This window comes from Macrobrachium nipponense, chromosome 1 (genome assembly GCF_015104395.2).
Source record: "Macrobrachium nipponense isolate FS-2020 chromosome 1, ASM1510439v2, whole genome shotgun sequence".
Lineage (NCBI taxonomy): Eukaryota > Metazoa > Arthropoda > Malacostraca > Decapoda > Palaemonidae > Macrobrachium > Macrobrachium nipponense.
In genome coordinates this window covers 175416208-175436837 of record NC_087200.1, presented here as the reverse complement: position 1 = coordinate 175436837, position 20630 = coordinate 175416208, and positions in this window count along the sequence as shown.

Here is a 20630-nt window from a genome sequence, read left to right as displayed (position 1 = left end):
GTCTTTTTGAGAGGAATGTGGCAAACAGGTCCACATGAGGAGTCCCCCATAGAGACCAAAGACTCTGACAAACTTCTGAGTGGAGGGTCCATTCTGTGTGAAGGACCTGGCTCCTCCTGCTCAGCTTGTCTGCCCTCACGTTCCTTACTCCCTGAACAAACCTCGTCAGGAGGGAGATGTTCCTTTGGGAGGTCCAAAGTAGAAGATCTCTTGCGAGCTCGTACAGGAAAAATGAGTGTGTCCCTCCTTGCTTCCGAATGTAGGCAAGGGCGGTGGTGTTGTCCGCGTTTACTTGGACTACACTGTTTGTCACTATAGGTTCGAAGTTCTTTAGAGCCAGGTGTACGGCTAAAAGTTCTTTTCAATTTATGTGCCAGGACACCTGAACTGCATTCCAGGTGCCTGACACTTCTCTCTTTCCTAAGGTTGCTCCCCAACCTTTTTCCGACACGTCGGAAAACAATACAAGGCTTGGTTTCCGAACCTCCAGGGAAATACCCTTGTTCTTCTTTAGTGGGGGCAACCACCAAGCCAAGTGTTGTCTCATCTCCACTGGAATGGGAAAACTGTCCGAGAGAAGTCCTGTCTTCCAGTTCCACGATCTCAAGGAAGAACTGAAGAGGACAAAGATGAAGTCTTCCTAGAGGAAAGAACTGTTCGAGCGAGGAAAGGGTCCCTAGAAGGCTCAACCATTCCCTCGCCGAAGTACGTTCTTTCCCTAAGAAGAGAGAGACACTCTCTAAGCCTCTCACGAGTCTCTCTTGAGAAGGAAATACTCGAAAACCCCGAGAATCCATCTGAATCCCCAGATAGACCAAGTTCTGGCTGGGAATCAGCTGAGACTTCTCGAGGTTTACGAGTAATCCCAATGATTTGATCAGGTTTAGGGTCAAAGCAAGGTCCTCCAAACACTGTCTCTCTGATCTGGCTCTGATGAGCCAGTCGTCTAGGTACAGAGAGATATTGACACCTTTCAGGTGAAGCCATCTCGCCACATTTATCATCAGGCTTGTGAAGACCTGAGGAGCAGTGGACAGGCCGAAACACAAGGCCCTGAACTGGTAGATCCTTCCCCCGTCATGAAACAGAGGTACTTCTTCGACGAAGGATGAATCGGGACGTGAAAATAGGCATCTTGGAGATCCAGAGAAACCATCCAATCCCCTTGGCGAAGAGCCACAAGGACTGACGCAGAAGTTTCCATGGTGAACTTCTCTTTCTGAACAAATTTGTTCAGAGCGCTGACGTCTAGAACTGGTCTCCAGCCCCCCGAGGCTTTTGCAACCAGGAAAAGGCGATTGTTAAACCCCGGGGAGTTTTGATCCAGCACTAGTTCTATCACTCTCTTGTCCCACATCTGATCCACCATTAGTCGAAGAGTATCTCTCAGAACAGGGTCCTTGTATTTGGCGGACAATTCCCACGGAGTTGAAGTCAGGGGAGGACTGTCCTGGAAGGGGATGTAATATCCCTTCTTTATCACAGACATCGACCAAGCGTCTGTATCGATGAGTGCCCAGGCATCCGCAAATCCCAGGAGCCTGGCACCTACTGATGTTTGAAGGATCCTTACATCACTTTCCCCTTTTAAAGGGACGGAATGAAGATCTACCTCTCCTCTCAGGTGCTTTCCTTTTTGAGGGAGCTCTAGAGGGAAGGCCTCCTCGAAAGGGCTGAAGAGACGTACTCGCCCCTTTCTTCTCTCCCACTACCACAGGCCTCTTCTTTCTGGAAGACTGAAGGAGAAGATCCTGGGTCGCCTTCTCCGTTAGTGAACGGGAAATGTCCCTCACCAACTGAGAAGGGAACAGAAAGTCAGACCTGGGAGCAAACATCAAAGCTGCTCTTTGTGAGTGCGAAACCGCCTTGGTCAGAAAGGCGCTAAAAACGGACCTCTTCTTCAAGAGTCCCACTCCAAATAGAGAGGAGACTTCCCCTGAGCCATCCTGTACCGCCTTGTCTATACACGACAAGATACAGAGGAGAACATCAGGATCGAGGCCCTCCGAGTCATGGGCCTTCTTGGCCATCACCCCAAGGGACCAATCCCGGAAATTGAATACTTCCAATATATGGAAAAGTCCCTTGAGGAGATGATCAAGCTCAGAAAGACCCCAAGTCACACGAGCAGAGTTCAGGCCATGCCTTCTTGAAGCGTCTACCAGACTGGAAAAGTCAGCTTCCGCAGAAGCTGGGAGAGAGAGTCCCATATTCTCCCCTGTCTGGTACCAAATACCCCTTTTGCCTGTAAGTCTAGCAGGGGGCATACAGAAGACAGTTCTGACCAGATCCTTCTTCGTTTTCATCCAGTTATCCAGAGACTGGAGAGCTCTCTTCATAGAGATGGTCGGTCTCATTTTCAGAAAAGACGAAGACTTTGGCGTCTTGGAGCAAGAAAAGAGAGAGCGCGGAGAACGAGGAGCGGCAGGAGTTAAGGAATCTCCATATTCCTGAAGAAGAAGAGATGTCAAAACCTTGTAATTTGAAAGCCCTTCTCTACCACGAGCCTCGTCTTCTGAATCCTCTTCAACAAAAGGATCAGAAGGAGAATCCGTCTTCAAATCTTGGGGGTCTTTCCAAACATCTCTCTCTGCGGGAGACAAACTCCTAACCGGAGAGGGGCTAAAAGCATGTACAAAGCCCCTCTGAAACAAAGCTGGCGTCTCGCGCCTGGCTGCCTCCTGGCGCTTGGCTGGCGCCTCGCGCCTGACTGACTCCTCGCGCCTGGCTGACGCCTCGCGCCTGACTGGCTCCTGGCGTTTGGCTGGCGCCTCGCGCCTGACTGGATCCTCGCGCCTAACTGGCTCCTCGCGCCTGGTAGGCTGCTCGCGCTTGTCTGGCATCTCGCTCCTGGATGACGCCTCTCGCCTGGTTGGAATCTCGCGCTTGGCTGGCGCTTCACGCTTGGCAGACGTCTCGTGATCAGAAGGCATCTCACGCCTGGAAGACACCTCACGTCTGGCTGGAGCCTCGCGCCTGGCAGGAGAAAGAAGACGAGACTTCTTGACAGGAAGTCTAACGTCCTTCTTACGAGGAGGATCTTTCGAAAGGACTCCGACCAATGCGGCTAACTGTTCTTGAACCGCTAAAAGAATCCTCTTGGAAGCCTCTCCAGCGTCCTCTTCAACAGGAGAGGGAGACCTCGAAGGAGTTTTACTCGGACTGTCGTAACAGGGAGACGTCAAAACCACCTTCGCCTTCTTGATCGCGGAGGGAGCTTCATCAGAAAAGCGCTCGGGGCTCGAGTCAAACAAAGGCTCTTTCCAGTGCCTTTTCAGGGGCCTGGAAAGGTCCGAATCCTTCCACCCTCATTTAGATGAAGGAGAACCGGACGACGAGAAACACTCTCGGAGGATGCTTTTTCTAAAGCGGTCCTGAGCAGTCTGTTGCGCTACAGAGCCTGCTGAAGGGACGCCTGACCGGTGGGGATTCTCCACAACCTCCGTAAGGCTTTCGACTTTTCTTCTTCTCTGGGCTTGGGAGCTTGAAAGAGGTCTAGGCCTGGGAGCGTCGCAGAGACGGTCAGACGCCCCCTCCACAACACTGGGGGCACTCACTTCACTAAATACGTCACTTTCACTATCCTTACCTTTCAGGGCAGCCATTTTGGATTTCATCCTATGAAGTGTAGCCTTCAGATCAGCGATCTCCGAGGCTGAATCTGAATGCAAAGCCTGTGAGGGCCCTGATAAAGAGGGAGAATCAAATGCATGGTTTACAGAAGAGTTAAAATCAGGAAAAGGATCAATAGGCCTTGTACTACCCGCACCCTTAGATGCAGCCCTTCTAATTCTATCCCTCTCTAACTTCTTCAAATAAGAAGTTAGAGTCTTCCATTCCTCAACACTCAACCTTTCACACTCATGACAGGTGTTAGTCAAAGAACATTCAAAACCTCTACATTTACGGCATACAGTGTGAGGATCAACCAAAGCCTTCGGTATCCTCACCTTGCAGCCTACATTCACACAAACTCTCACACTAACACTTGAATCAGACATTCTGTAGAAAAATCAAAAGCAAGTCCAAATCCAGTCCACAGTAGCGAATGCCAAAACAACGATCCAGGTACGTCACCAAAAAGTCCGATGAAAGAAGATCAATTGCCTTGAAAAACGAATTCTAGTCAGGAGGTAGTAACAACAATGTTGATACCACCGGCGACAAGAGAAAATATGATAGAAAACGGGAATGGTTCCTAGTCATGCCGCCCAGGGCAGGCCGGTAGATCACCTGACCTACCTGTAGCAAGTGGCACGAAATTTGAATTTCTGTCGGGGACGACGGAGTCTTAGCTATGTATATATCTGCCAGGTAAGTTGATTGTATGAAAATATCATTTTCATACATTTAACTTCCCTGACAGATATATACTTAGCTGATTGGCACCCTTTGGTGGAGGGTAAGAGACAGCTATTCACTGATTAGACAGGTAAACACATATCCCGTTGTGGTAATATATAAATAAAACCTTGGTTCCTATGTGTTTAGACGAAGGGTTGACTTCCTAGCTATTGCTAGGAGTCTGCTTCGTCTCAAGAGCCTCGGCGAGGATGTGACCTATGGTTGAGAGCTCTTGTGAGGACTGTCAATGGGGTCTTATCCACTTACTCGACAGAACCTGATGGCAATTGTCACTGGGGTCTTATCCACTTACACGACAATATACCTATGCCTAGTGGCATAATTAAGGAGCACAACACCAATCCCGATCACCTGATCTAACACGAGGGTTTGTGCTTAATTTGAAAAGAGTTATCCCCAAACTCCTTTCAAACAATCCAAAGTAAAAATACTATGTTAAAATAAAAATTAACTCACTTAGTTAAGGATCAGTGTCGGCTCCCTATCCCAGCAACGTATCCGTAGACACGTATAACCAAGAGAGAAGGATCTCTCGTAGGTCAACTTGACCTCCTTCGTGGGAAGTCAACACAGAGTTGCATCTCCCCTAAGTGACAGCTAATATGTCCTGATGACATATTGTTATGGAAAGAGCAAGAATTCATAAAAGCTCGCACTTCATGGGCTTTTAATTCTCAGCTGTTTGAAGGAATCATCAAGTTACTCATGAAGTGCTTTAGCGATCACACTTGTTTCAAGGAAGACCAAGGCTTTCTTTGAAATGGATCTCTTGTGGATGAAGCCTAGAGCCTGGCTGGCGTCTGGCTGGCGCCTCGCGCCTGGCTGGAGCCTCGCGCCTGGCTGGAGCCTCGCGCCTGCCTGGCGCCTGACGCTTGGTTGGCACCTAGCTCCTGGAAGGCGCTTTTCGCCTGACTCCTGGCTGGCACCTCATGCCTGGAAGTAGCTTTGCGCCTGGCTCCAGACTGGCACTATTTGGCGCTTGGCGCCTGGCTGACTCCTCTCCACTTGCTGGAGCTTTGAGCTTGGTAGAGTCTCGAGGATGTCTGGCGATGTCCACATCGGACACTCTTATCTGTCCGGTTTGTTCGCCTCTAGCGCATCTGAGGCCCCCTCTTTCTCTTCATCAGACAATGACAGTGTTCCTTGAAACTGTCTGCCTCTGGTGTTTTTTTACGCCTGTTTTGGCATTTGGCGCCTGGTTGGCGCTACATTGTCCGAAAGTCCTGTACCTCCACAATAGTTTATCAGGAGATTGGAGAAGGGTGGAAGAAATTCTTCCACTTTGAGCTTTTGGCCTCTCCGGCAAGGGGAGGTGATTGTAGTCAGCTACATCCATTAGACGATAGGATATCTAACAGTACGAGAGATAAGAGTCTTCCTCCAAGGAGGATCCTTCTTGAATCCTTCCGTTGCTAACGAGATCTCTTCTTACTTGTTGATGAAGTTCCTCGTTGCAGAATCTTCCCTATCCTTGTCCGAAGGAAGGGAAGGAGCTTGGAAGTCGAAGGAGACTCCGAGCTGAAATTGGGAGGACTCCTGATTTCTAGCTCTTTATTGTATCCCTCTGAATACCTTTTGGGAAGCATTTCGAGCCCTCATCGCATCCCAAAGACTTTGTAGGCAAACGTTTAAACCATCTCTTCTTCTGTAGGTGAAAACGTAAGTACCCTGCCTGGGCAACGAAACTTCTATCTGAAAGCGTTGAGTCAGGAATAGAGCGTTTTAGTTCTTTTGCCAGACATACTATGCTGGCAAGAACCCATTGCCGAGTCTCCATTGAATCTGATGCGAGATTCCAATGCACAAAAAATTCACTTGTCTTCTTGGTCGTTTAGGGCCAAGAGAAACAAAGAATTCCCTCATAAAATTTCTCAAAGAAGTTTGATGAGGAGTAGTTCCATCTTGTCGGAACACAGAATCTGAGGCCACAAAAGATCCCGTTCGAAGTACATGATATCCTACTCTTGTCGTATTGAGGTATCGTATAAGATCCCGAAGATCTTAATCCTCTGCTATCTCTAATTCCCCTTGTAGAGACAGAGTATAGCCTTTTACTGCGTTCTTTGATAGCAGATACAGTGGACCCCCCGTATTCGTGTTCTCCGGATTCGCGGACTCACACATTCGCGGATTTCTCTTGGGAATGTTTCCCTGCATTATTCGCGGAAAATTCGCGCATTCGCGGTATTTTTCTATAAGAAATATCCACAAATTCCTGGTTTTTGTTATCAATTTCATCATAAAATGCACTTTTTGTGATAAAACTATTAAAAAAATCAAGTATGAAAATTTTTAGTGGTTTTTCCTAAGTTTTAACTAACAAAATAGGCTGTTTTTAGCGTTTTTATAGGGGTTCCAAACATTCGCGGATTCTAACTATTCGCACGGGGGTCTGGTACGCATCCCCCGCGAATACAGGGGGACCACTGTATATACAAAGGTGATTCTTCCCTCTGAAAGGGAAGAAAAAACCGCGCTATTGGTTGGTTTCACTAGAGGTAAGTCCGGAAGAGGAAACAGTTTCCTCCTCCATTCTTCCATCTAGCACGATCTGCAGCATTCTATGTCTTGCCATGACTATTGTCATTTACCTTGAAAAATCCTCTCATTCATGTCCACTTCTGGTCAGTCTGCACGCGGACAGACTTAGAGTGTAGAGGTTGTTAAGGTCCATTTATAATAGATGCTGATAGAATCTCCAGACTCACTTGGAAAAGCCTTCCAAAACATGCTGTGAGAAGAACGTGACCTCTGTGAATCCAACCTCTCTAAGGCCAAAATGAGGCATAAAGTATCATCCTCTCTTCCTTTGACGCCCATTTATCTTAATATCTGTTAAGAATTTATATATCTAGGGGAAAAAAGACTAAAGTTTATTCCCCATTTAAACTAAAAATGGCGTATATTGCTACCTCTCTTGGTTCGAGAATAAGGAAGCAGTCTAGCGGAAGCCTGTTCGTCTTCCACCTTGCAAAGAGATCTATGAAGAAGACATCTCGCAGGTTTCCACAACTCTTTCTAACTAAGATTAGACATAAGTCAATAGTTATATCGTCGATCGAGAAGGTTCTCACGGACGTGCAACATCGTGCAGCAAACCTCTTAAGGATCGTTACGTTCCGTGTCTGTGTTCCAAACAGGTTCTCTCTTGTTAACGCGAACATGGGCGAACAAGGAGATTCTCGATGCTCCTTGAGATATGAGAGAGCTGTGGAATTAGTCAAATTGATTTGAAAAAATCATTTCGTCCCTCCTTGGGATCGAACACCCCTCCAGTTGGACGGGGAACGAAATCAGGAACAAAACCGTGCCGTTACCGAGACCTGCTGTCAGAGGAGGTTACTGAAACCCTTCGATTAATAACTCGCTATATCGAAAAGTTAGCAAGTCCATTATTTTGCTTCTGTAAGCATGAGAGCATCAAATAATATATATACCTCTACTGCATTAAATTCCTATTGTTTTCTCATTCCTATAATCCTGTTACATTGCGGTAAACATTACCGCAAGGTTACAAGGGATCTTTTTATTGAAAACTCCTTAGCAAAACGAATACCATGTTATTCATGTTTGCCTAAAAATCCCCTCAAATCGAGGCTAAGTCCATGATTGTAGGGGGAAGATACGGTTAACCATTCGATCCCGTAGGAGAGAGAGATGTAACCAACTGCTCATGACCGACAACTGGATGGTACTGTATTGGCTTACAATGACAGCTGTCTCGTTCGCTGCCTGGTTGCATTCTTCCTGAGTTGCCAGTTACTCCATTCAATGAAGGAATATAATAAAATTATTCTCGAGCCTAAGGAAGCTCTCAATAATGCATATTTAAGCCAAACCAACTTTGTTAAAATACCGAAGCTGAGTAGGTATTGTCGTAACAAACCTTTTTTTTAAGCGAAGTCCTTACTAGGAAATTCCTGTAAGGATATAGATAATTCCGTAGCGAACCACAAAGGCAACTATGGTATGCGTATATGACTTGTCATTCAGTAGTCGTATACACCAAATCTTCTTACTACATTCTTTCCTCTCTGATGCAGAGAGAGAATGGAAATGTTACTCTCTTCGTTCTTTTCGTCAATAAACCCGAATTAGTATTAGTCGAAAGAGATAACAAATGAAAACCGAGGATCGAAGAGAATATCTCAAGCTTTTATTCTCTTGGAGATAAGGCCGTATTCTACGCCTCTATTATCTGGAAGAGCCTCTAATCAATGAATGAGAGCTCGTACGAATCTTGTTCAATTTCCAAACGATTGCCACTCTTTCTGTAAATGGTTGGTTGCATTATTTTTTAGAAGGAGGATGATTTTAATATCCTCTTACTAGTAAAGGACTAATTCTCTCAATAAAAAAGGTCGCAAAGGTCTTATAAACTGAGAGACCTGCCCCCTTATTGGCTTCCAATTCCGATCTATCTTCCATTTCCTGTCCATCAAGTTGGGAGAAGAATGAGCAACCGGAGGAGAGCGCCTCCTTTTGTAAGGTGAAGGGCTTTTAGCATTACCGACTCTAACCTGACAAGGGCTACGGCCGCCTGTGCGACATCTTGAGTCCCCACCAGGAGAAGGCCGATCTTGCTCTTGCCTTTACTTGCATTAAGACTATCCTGACAAGGGCGACGGCCGCCTGTGCGACAACTCCCGTTCCTATCAGGAGAAGGCCTCGAATGTCTTTCACCTTTCGCAGAATCAGGTATATCCTGACAAGGGCTACGGCCGCCTGTGCGACATCTAGAGACCCTGTCAGGTGAAAACTGATCCTGCGAAAATTCCCAAAGAGGAGCCTCTCGGTCCGCCTCTAACTCCATTTCCGATGAAGATCCTGATTCATAGCGCCTGGAGCCTGGCTCCTGGCGCTTCAGGCGCTTTGCGCCTCGTTTCAGGCGCTTCAGGCGCTTTACGCCTCGTTTCAGGCGCGTTGCGCCTCATTTCAGGCGCTTTGCGCCTCGTTTCAGGCGCTTCAGGCGCTTTGAGCCTCGTTTCAGGCGCTTCAGGCGCTTTGCACCTCGTTTCAGGTGCTTCAGGCGCTTTGCGCCTCATTTCAGGCGCTTCAGGCGCTTTGCGCCTCGTTTCAGGCACTTCAGGCGCTTTGCGCCTTGTTTCAGGCGCTTCAGGCGCTTTTTGCCGAGTAGGAGTTTCAGGTCTTTCTTTAGAATCCTCTCGCCTTGTCGGCGTTTTGCGCCTGGCAGGCACCTCGTCCGAGCTGTCAAAGACTTCCATCGGACGGGATCTCTTAACGGGAAGGAAGTGATCCTTCCTCCTAGGAGGATCCTTCTTCAAAACTCCCATTAACGAAGATATCTGTTGTTGCATTTCTCTTAGGATCTTCGTAGTGGCGTCTTCTTTCTCCGTATCCGATCTAGGGGAAGGAGGATTTGATGAATAAATCTCTTTCTTCTTCTTCTCAGGTGGATAGTCCTCCGGAAAACTTTCCGGGCTAGAATCCAAAGTTGGAGATTTTCTTTTAAGTCTCAATAGCTTGTCAGAACTCCGCCCTTTTTTTTTCTTTCGATGAAGAATCGGATGACGAAAAACACTGTTTTAGGATGCCTTTCCAACGGCTATCCTTGGCAGTCTAGGACGCTACTACAGAACCTGCCGAGGGGACGCCTGACCGGTGGGGATTCTCTGAAACCTCCGTGCTGCTTTCAACATTCCTTCTCCTCTGGGCATGTGAGTTTGGAAGAGGTCTAGACCTGGGAGCGAGACAGAGCCGATCAGACGCACCCTCCACTGCAATGGGGAACACTGTAATCACTTCTTACCTTTTAATAGCTCGCATTTTGAGCTACATCCTTGTCTTCAAATTGCAATTATGAATTTGAAGTTTCTGTGAAATACGAAGGTGATGAGGATGCAACACTACTAGTACTGTTAATACTCTAACTGCTCGTTAGTACGAGTAGCAAATAAAACTTCTAAAGGAAGCGTATCTAGTTATATTCTTTTCTGACTCCCTAAAGTAGAAAGTCAGTATATTTCCTCAATCAATTCTAACACTTATTACACGTATTAATGAATAAATATTAATATTTCCCTTTCTTGCAAACTATGTGAGTGTCTACCAACAATTTCGGTAGTTACACGTCATATATTCTTCGAAATTTTCGAAGCCAAATTCATTAAAAAGTTAATAAAAGTTAATAAAAGTGTATGCCGAGCCAAAGACCCAGTACTTCCCTGCAAAAGACAGCCCAGAAGATCGATGGCGATGAAACACGAAAATCAAGTCAGGAGGTACCGCAAACGTATGTTTACAATACGGCGACAGAAAAAATCTGGTTCTAGAACGGTAATGGTTCCTATTCCTGCCACCCAGCGGCAGGCCGGTAGATCACCTGACCTACCTGCAGCGTGTGCCGCGAAATTTGAATTTCTGTCGGGGACGACGGAGTCTATAGCTAAGTATATATATCTGTCAGGGAAGTTGAATGTATGAAAGTGGACTTTATATTTACAGTCAGTTTTAAGTCGTAGGGCACTTACTGTGTATAGTTGCATGTCTAAGGAGGAATGTGATGATTATGATATCATGAAAGAAGCTGTTCTTAGCGCGTATAGGTTAGTACCGTAAGAAATTTAGAAGTTTGATAAATGACGAAAATATTACGTATGTAGAATACGGTAAGAAGTTAGAAAGGCTGTTTTTTGATTGGTTAACTTCTGCTAAGGTTGAGGATTTTGATGGTTTGAAGAACTTAGTCTTGTTAGAAAACTTCAAAGATAACGTATCCCCTGAGATTAAGCTTCATATAAGAGGATAGGCGAGAAGTATCTTTTGCAGGAGCAATAGCTGACGAATATAGTCTAACTCATAATTTGAGTGTTAGTAAGAAACGAAATGATCCTTCGTCTGGTAGAGTACAAAGCAGTAAAGGTTTCAGTTCTAGTAATAGCAGTGCGAGTACAAGTGACTATTCCTGTTATACATGCGGAAAACCTGGTCATACGTCTAAGGTTTGTAAGAGTAAAATGGCATCTAGTGGCTCAGAATTAACTTGTTTCCGATGTAATGGGAAGGACGGTAAGAAACCCGTATTGCTAGTTAACCTTTCGTCAAGTAGGAATGATGTGATGAGAGAAACTAGGAAAATTTTTGGTGAATTTCTGTCAGAAGGTGTAGTTTCCTCTCTTGGAGGAGTAGATTCGAGAGAGGTGGTCTTGCTTCGAGACACAGGAGCTGCTGTCTTACTGATTAGGAGAGAGAGTGTGCCAAACAGGGCAGAAATCAACATTGAATAAAAATGACAATTTGTCCAAAATTGCATTTTTCCTAACTATACAAACCTGAGGTCCTTTTACAATAGGAAGGTTACTAGCGGCAGCTGGATAGGTCGTAAGCTTTCGAACAAGGGGTTCGGTAGTTAACTGCTTGTCCAACAGTGCGTGCGCCGCGCGACTGGGAGGCGAAGAATCCCTTTTGCTTTAGGCCCAAGCAAAAACTGCAGAGTGAGGGGTGGCATGAGGTGGGGCTATGTGTAAATGGACCTCAGGTTTGTACAGTTAGGAAAAATGATATTGTCATGTTACAATAAAGTTTTATACATACTTACCTGACAGATATATACTTAGCTATAGACTCCGTCGTCTCCGACAGAATTTCAAATTTCGCGGCACACGCTACAGGTAGGTCAGGTGATCTACCGCCCTGCCCTGGGTGGCAGGACTAGGAACCATCCCCGTTTTCTAATCAGAATTCTTCTCTTCCACCTGTCTCCTGCGGGGAGGCTGGGTGGGCTATTAATCGTATATATCTGTCAGGTAAGTATGTATAAAACTTTATTGTAACATGACAATATCATTTTTATACATTCAACTTCCCTGCCAGATATATACTTAGCTGATTAGCACCCATTGGTGGTGGGTAAGAGACAGCTAACTACTGAAATAGACAGGTAAACAACATATGTTGTAGGTATTTATAACCTTGGTCCTACCTTATTAGGCTGAAGACTTCGCGCTACTGCCTTGTAGTCTGCTTAGCCTCAAGAGCCTCAGCGAGATAATGATCTATGGCTAAGAGTTCTTGTGGGTCTGCCAATGGGGTCTTATCCACTTACTCGGCAGAGCCTAAAGGCCTTTGTCATTGGGTGCTATTCCACTTACATGACAATACACCTTGTTCAAGGAGCACAAAACCGATCCCGATCACCTGATCCTAACATCCATGTTAGTTCTAAGATTGTAAGGAGTCTCATCCCGAACTCCTCACAAACCAAAAAACTCGAAACATAATTACACTTTCATTACAAAATATACAAAAAAAAATTTTTTGTACTCCCTACTAGTCATACATACCCTTGATCGCCTACCAGCAATGACACTCTGCTCCGTGCGACAGTAGTGAGCTTGCTACTAGAAACCAAGCACATATCTGACAAGAGGGTTTATGTACGAAAAAAACACAAAATTAAGGATCAGTCTTTGCTCCAAGACCCAGTACTGTATCTGCTGATACAAAAGGACCTAGCGAGAAGCACTTCTCATAGGTCACTCTCACGTCCTTCAGATAATGAGATGCAAACACTGAATTGCACCTCCAATATGTAGTCTCGATGATATTCTTCAAGAGACATATTCTTTTGGAACGCCAAAGACGTTGCTACTGCTCTTACTTCATGCGTCTTGACTTTTAGAAGACCGAAGGATTCCTCCGAGCAGTTCTTGTGAGCGTCCGTAATAACGCTTCTCACAAAGAAAGCCAAGGCGTTCTTGGACATGAGTCGTTTGGGGTTCTTCACTGCACACCAAAGACCTTGTTGACAAGCTCCCATCTGTCTCTTCCTCTCTAAATAGAATTTAAGAAGCTCTCACTGGACAGAGAGATCTCTCTATCTCTCTGCCTACCAGGGTTAGATAGGCCTTTTACCTCAAAACTTCTGGGCCAAGGTTTTGATGGGTTTTTCGTTCTTTGCCAGAAACATTGTCTGGAAAGAACAGATGGCAGTATCTCCTTTGAACCCCACCGTGGAATCCAGAGCGTGTAATTCGCTCGTCCTCTTGGCTGTAGCGAGAGCCACTAGGAACAAGCATTTCCTATGACGTCGCGGAAGGACGCCAGATGTAAAGTTCGAATTTGTCGATGAAAGGAATTTCAGGACCACGTCTAGATTCCAACTAGGTGTTCTAGGAGTAGCTGCTTTCGACGTCTCAAAAGATCTAATTAGATCGTGTAGATCTTTGTCGTTAGCAATGTCTAGGCCTCGATTCCTGAAAACCGAAGACAGCATGCTTCGGTATCCTTTTATTGTCGAGACAGATAGGTGTGACTCCTTTCTCAGAAAGAGGAGGAAATCGGCAATATTCACTATAGAGGTACTGGAGGAGGACAGCTTCTGACCTTACACCACCTCCTAAAGACTTCCCACTTCGACTGGTATACTCTTCTCGTCGAAGCTCTGCGGGCTCTAGCGATAGAGCCCGCAGCCTCGCGAGAAAAAGCCTCTCGCTCTGACAAGTCTTTCGATAGTCGAAAGGCAGTCAGAGCGAGACCTGGAGGTTGTGATGAAACCTCTCGAAGTGGGGTTGTCTGAGTAGATCGTGTCTGTTTGGAAGCGATCTGGGGAAGTCCACTATCCACTCCAGTACCTCCGTGAAACCATTCCTGTGCTGGCCAAAATGGGGCTATGAGTATCAACTTCGTGCTCTTCGAAGCTACAAACTTCCTGAGTACTTCCCCCAGGATTTTGAACGGGGGAAAGGCGTAAGCGTCCACACCCGACCAATCCATGAGAAACGCGTCTATTGTGAAGGCTCTCGGATCCTCTACTAGAGAGCAAAAGGTCTCTATTCTTTTGGAGAGGAACGTCGCAAACAGGTCTATGTGAGGTCTCCCCCACAGGGACCAAAGACTTCGACACACTTCTTCGTGAAGAGTCCATTCTGTGGGAAGGACCTGGTTTCTCCTGCTCAGTCTGTCCGCTCTCACATTTTTGATCCCTTGAACAAACCTTGTGAGGAGAGTTATGCCTCTTTCTTCCGTCCAGGTTAACAGGTGTTTTGTCAACTGATAGAGAGAACGAGTGCGTGCCTCCTTGCTTTCTTATGTAAGCCAGAGCCGTGGTGTTGTCTGAGTTGATCTGTATTACCCCGTCTCTGACTATCTTTTCGAAGGACTTTAAGGCTAGGTGTATGGCCACAAGTTCCTTGCAATTGATGTGCCAGGACACCTGTTCCTTTGTCCAGGTGCCTGACACCTCCCTTGCTCCCAGCGTCGCTCCCCATCCCGACTCCGAAGCGTCGGTAAACAACACTTGGTCTGGGTTCTGCAGAGCAAGCGATAAGCCTTCGTTCTTTTGAAGCTGAGGGATCCACCACCTCAGATGATCTTTTACTTCTTGTGAAAGTTGGAAGATGTCCGAGAGTTGACCCGTCTTCCAGTTCCACACCTCTTTGAGGAAAAACTGAAGAGGGCGAAGGTGAAGTCTCCCTAGCGAGAAGAACTTTTCCAATGAGGACAGGGTCCCTAATAGCTCAGGTAATCCCTCGCTGAGCTGTCCTTTCTCTCTAAGAAGCTTGAGATTCTCGACAAACCTCGAGTAATTCTTTCTTGCGAAGGATATACCCGAAAACCCCGAGAATCCATCTGAATCCCCAGATAGACCAAGTTCTGGCTGGGGATCAGTTGTGACTTCTCGAGGTTGACGAGCAAACCCTAGCGAATCTATCATGTTCCTTGTTACTTCAAGTCCTCCAAGCACTGACTCTTCGACTTGGCCCTGATCAGCCAGTCGTCCAGTAGAGGGAGATGTTTATCCCCTCTAGGTGAGCCATCTTGCTACATTCGCCATCAGGTTGGTGAATACTTGTGGGGCTGTAGACAGACCGAAGCACAGAGCCCTGAATTGAAAGATCTTGTCTCCTATCACAAAGCGAAGATATTTCTTTGACTGATGGTGAATGGGAACGTGGAAATAGGCGTCTTGCAGGTCCAGAGAGACCATCCAATCTCCTGGGCGAAGCGCCGACATGACAGAGGCGGACGTTTTCCATACGAAACTTCTTTTTCTGTTACGAAGCGATTCAGAGCGCTTACGTCCAGAACTGGCCTCCACCCCCCCGATGCCTTTGGTACTAGAAAAGGCGATTGTAAAATCCCGGGGGAGTGTGGATCTTGTACCAGTTCGATGGCCCCTCTTTTTTCCCCCTTTTGCTCCACCATCTGAAGGCGAGTCTTTTCGCATTAACGGGTCTCTGTAACCCTCGCTGACAGTTCCCCCCGAGGCGTAGATGTTAGGGTGGCGGTTTTGTCGTCGAAGGGGATTACATTATCCCTTCTTCAGGACTCGACACTGACCAAGGTCGCTCCCCTTTGTTCCCTACTCCTGCAAAAGTGTCAGGGAGTCTGGCGCCCACTGGTGCTTGGAGGAACAACAAGTCACTTAGATCTCTTGAAATGGTCTAAAATGAAGACCTTCCTCTCTTTTCAGAGCTCTTCTTTCTGGCGGTGGACGAGCCGTGCCCACCTCACGAAAGGCTGGCTGAGTAGGACGAGGTTCCTTCTTAACCGTCGCCACTACCGTCGTCCTTTTCTGGACGTTTGAGTAAGTAGGTCTTGTGCGCCTTCTCAGTTAGTGAGCGAGATATATCCTTGCTCCCAACTGAGAAGGAAACAGATGATCTGATAGCGGGCGAACAGTAAAGGCAGTCCCTCTGGCTCAGAGAAACCCCTTTCGATAAAAGGGAACCATACACTGATCTCTTTTTTCAGGAGACCAGCACGAAAAGTGAAGCCCACTTCACTGAACCGTCTGTACTACTGCCTTGTCCATGCAGGACAGCACGCTATGGAGAATTCTGGGGTCTTCACAAACTCCGGATCGTTAGATTTGTTTGGCCAGAACTCCGAGCGACCATCCAGAAATTGAACACTCTAAAGTGACAAAAGTCCCTTAGAAATGGTTCAAACTCTGAAGTGCTCACGTCGCTCTGACCGATCCTAAGGAGTGACGTCTAGAGGCCCTCCACTAAACTGGCAAAGTCGGCATCTGCAGAGGCGGGTAAAGAAAGACCATAGTCTCTCCTGTCCCATACCAAAATACCTCTCTTCCCGTGCAATCTGGAAGGAGGCATGCAGAATACCGCTCAACTAACTCCTTCTTCTTGTCCATCCAAGAATCTGAAGAATGGAGTGCTTCTTCTTGATATCGCAGGCTTCATTTTCAAGAAGGCCGACGATTTGTTTTTTTTTTTAGCCGTAGCTGGATTTTTATCGAAAATGAGCGAAAACAAGAGGAGAAGGAGACTGCAGGGACTAAGAGAATCTCCAACTCTTGTAGTAGTAAAGAAGGCCAAGACTTTTGTAACTAGAAAGTCCCTCATTAGCAGGAGATCCGTCGTCAGACAACTCGTCTAACCCTCGATCCGACGAAGGAGAACGTTCCCGTTTTGAGGAAGAGTCCTTCCAAGACCTCCTATGTTCTGAAGGAGAGGAGCTCCCATTTGGCGAAGAGTCATAACCTCCAGGACCGAGTCCCCCCGACTCTTGACTCCTGGCTCTTGACTCTTGCCTCCTGACTCCTGCTCCTGGCTCCTGACTCCTGCCTCCTGACTCCGACTCCTGCCTCCTGACTCCGACTCCTGCCTCCTGACCCTGGGACCCTCCCCCCCCCCCGGACTCCTGGCTCCTGCCTCTTGACTCCTGCCTCTGGCTCCTGGCTCCTGCCTCTTGACCTCTGCCCTCTTGCCTCCTGGCTCTTGCCTCCTGGCTCTTGCCTCCTGGCTCTTGCCTCTTGCTCTTGCCTCCTGGCTCTTGCCTCCTGGCTCTTGCCTCCTGGCTCTAGCCTCCTGGCTCTTGCCTCTTGCCTGGATGCCTCCACACTCTTGGCTCTTGGCTCCTGCCTCCTGGTTGACTCCTCACTCCTGGCTCTTGGCTCCCTGCCTCCTCGGGTGACTCCTCACTGCTGGCCGGTGCCAGGACGTCTGAATTGTTTCAATCCAGGTTCGTACAGGAAACCTCAACCTCGGTAGGAGTATCGATCCTGGAGGTAGATACCTCCATACGTCTGGAGGATCTTTTAATAGGAGGAAGTGTCTTTCCTTCTAGGGAGGCTCCTTTGAAACAGGACTCATACAAATGACGAAAATCTGCTCCTGCATCGCCAATCATGAACCTCTTTGTACTCCTCTTTATCCTCTTCGGGAGAGGGGGGAAGGAGGAGGGGAGGAGTCCCATAGCCTCCACCTCCTCCTTCCTCTCACTCTGGTTGGAAGAATGGCTCTTCTTCGCCTTCTTAACTCCCGATGGAGACTCCTCAGGGAAGTTTTCAGGGCTCGAGTCAATAGTCGGCGCCCTCCAACTCCTCTTGAGAGGCCGAGATCGATCGGAATCTCTCCAATCACGTCTCGGTGATGAAGATCCGACGACGAGAAACACTCACGTAGACTTCTTTTTACAATAGCTGTCCTTGGCAGTCTGGGGTGTCACAGAAACCGCGAAGGACACCTGATCGGTGGGGATTCTCCACAACCTCCTTTTCGGCTTTCGACATTCCTTCTCCTCTGGGCATGTGAGCTTGGAAGAGGTCTAGACCTAGGAGCGTTGCTGAGCCTGACCAGATGCCCCCTCCACTACTGGGGACACTTATACACTGTCTAATGACAAATCACTAGCCTTACCTTGTATGGCAGCCATTTTTGTTTTCCATTATTTTTTTTTTTTTTTGAAGGCTGCTTTTAGATCTGCAAGTTCTTTCGCTGGATCTACAGGTTCTGGCAATCGGAGAAGGGGCTGCAATGGAAGGAGAAGTAGCAATACTTACCCTTGGGGCAGATCCCAAGCTTGGAATTAGTTTCAGATCTAGAACTACTTAAACTTCTATGAGAAGCCTTGCCTCTCTCTCTCTAATCTTTTTTCTTTAATAAAATAATTAGTTAGATTCTTCCATTCGTTCTCACTCAAGTTCTCACCATTCTTTACAAGTTTATTGTAAAAGAACATTCATACTCCCTGCACCTCTTGCATACCGTGTGAGGGTCTACCGAAGCTTTCGGCAACCTCACCTTACAGCCTACATTCACAAAACGTCTCACAAACCATACAGAGTCAGACATATTTAAAGAAAAATCCCAAATCAGTCCACAAAAACAGTCACAAAAGCGTATGCCAATCCAACAATCCAGATACGTCACCAAAAGTCGGTCAAGAAGATCAATTGCCGGTGTGAAAAAAGAAAAAAAAAAAAACCAATCGAGAGGAACCAACAACAATGTTGATGGTCCCGGCGCAGAAGAATTCTGATTAGAAACGGGGATGGTTCCTAGTCCTGCCACCCAGGGCAGGGCGGTAGATCACCTGACCTACCTGTAGCGTGTGCCGCGAAATTTTGAAATTCTGTCGGAGACGACGGATCTATAGCTAAGTATATATCTGGCAGGAAGTTGAATGTATAAAATGCAATTTTGGACAAATTGTCATTTGTTCGACAGGGATACAAACTTTTGGTCCCTTTACAATAGGAGACTCACTTCTTGTGGGAGGAATCTGAGTCTTTTGTGAACAGACTGTGTTCGCCAACCTTGGAATGCCTCCTGGTCGTGAGAGTGAGGGAGGAATCCAAGCCTCTGTGCGATTGTCGGGGTGTGTTCACCGCAGGATCAATGGTCAGACCTCTGGACCAAGTACTAAGGAGAGAGCAAGCGTATCTCTTCGTACCAGCAAGCAAGAAACAAGTTCCTGTTTGCAAGAGGCAACATAAAGTCATGGGTTTTGTCTCTTGTTGGCATCCCACTTCCCCCCCCCCCCACCCCCCCCTTGTAGGAGGAAGTGGGGGTGGATTCTGCTCCTATCCCTAATGAAAGGATAGGATGGGGCTCTGTCACTAGCTCACCTGCATCTCGTCCTCATCCAGCGTAGTGACGACCGTAACCCTCTGCCCACAGGTGAGGAGAAAGAAAAAGATGGGAAGAGAAGCCAGTCACACTCTCATTCACTCATCCATTCTCACAGTCACGCCCCAGGACTTGATTGCTGTTTCAGCCTACGGGGAGGGTCTGGGTTAGCTCACAACGTGTGAGCAGCTACCACAGGTCCCAAGAAAAGGTATCCAAGGACCTGTGGGCAATATCCCGAAGGTAGAAGGAGGTGAAGGTAGTATGGTTGGCCCAGACCCCTGCCTTCAGGACCTGCGCCACGGAGAAGTTCTTGCGGAACGCAAGGGAAGGACCAATGCTCCTGACTTCGTGGGCTCTCGGATGGAGCATACGGATGTCATCACTACCATCAGCCTCATACGCTCTCCTGATCACCTCCCGCATCCAGAAAGAAAGAGTGTTCTTGGATACTTCTTTCTTGGTTACCCCGGTGCTAACGAAGAGGCTCGACACTCAGGTCTGAGGTGTCGAGTTCTCTTCAGGTAGCGCCGTAGCGCCCTCACAGGACAAAGCAGCATCTCATCTGCATCATTATCAGTGAAGTCCATTAGGGAGGGGATTGTGAAAGACTCGAACCTGTCGTCAGGGATCGACGGTTTCTGAGTCTTCGCAACGAAGTTCGGGACGAAATCAAGCGTCACAGATCCCCATCCCCTGAAGTGTCGTACGTCGAAGGATAGACCATGAAGTTCCCCTACTCTCTTCGCCGATGCCAGGGCCAGCAAGAAGAGGGTCTTGAGGGTCAGATCCCTGTCTGACGACTCTCGGGAGTGGCTCGAGGGTCTTCGAGTCAAACTCCTAAGGACGAGAGTCACATCACACTCAGGGGGCCTGAGTTCCCTGGGTGGGCAAGACCTTTCGAAGCTCCTCATGAGTAAGGAGATCTCGAAAGAGTTCGAAAAGTCCAATCCCCTCAGTTTCAGGACTAGTGCCAGGGCAGCTCTATATCCTTTCACTGTGGGGACTGAGAGGAGCTTCTCTCGGCGAAGAAATACGAGGAAATCCGCTACCTGCTGAAGAGTGGCTCTGAGAGGAGATAGACCCCGTCTACAACAACAACCACAGAAGACGCCCACTTCCCCTGTTACACGCTGCAGGGGACTGACGGACGTTTCCAGCCATCTCTGTTGCTGCGCTACGAGAAAAGCCTCTCGTTCGCAAGAGATGGTGGATAACAGTCAGCCATGAAGTTGTAGAGACTGGACTGCTCGGTGGTACCGTTCTACGTGTGGCTGGGCGAGAAGGTTGTGCCAATGGAGAATCTCTCTCGGTTCTCCTGCAAGAAGAGCAAGCAGGTCCGGATACCATCATCCTGAGATTCGGGGTGGTCAGCACTCGACTGATCACCTTGCGAATCAGGCTGAACAGGGGAAAGGCGTAAACGAAGAG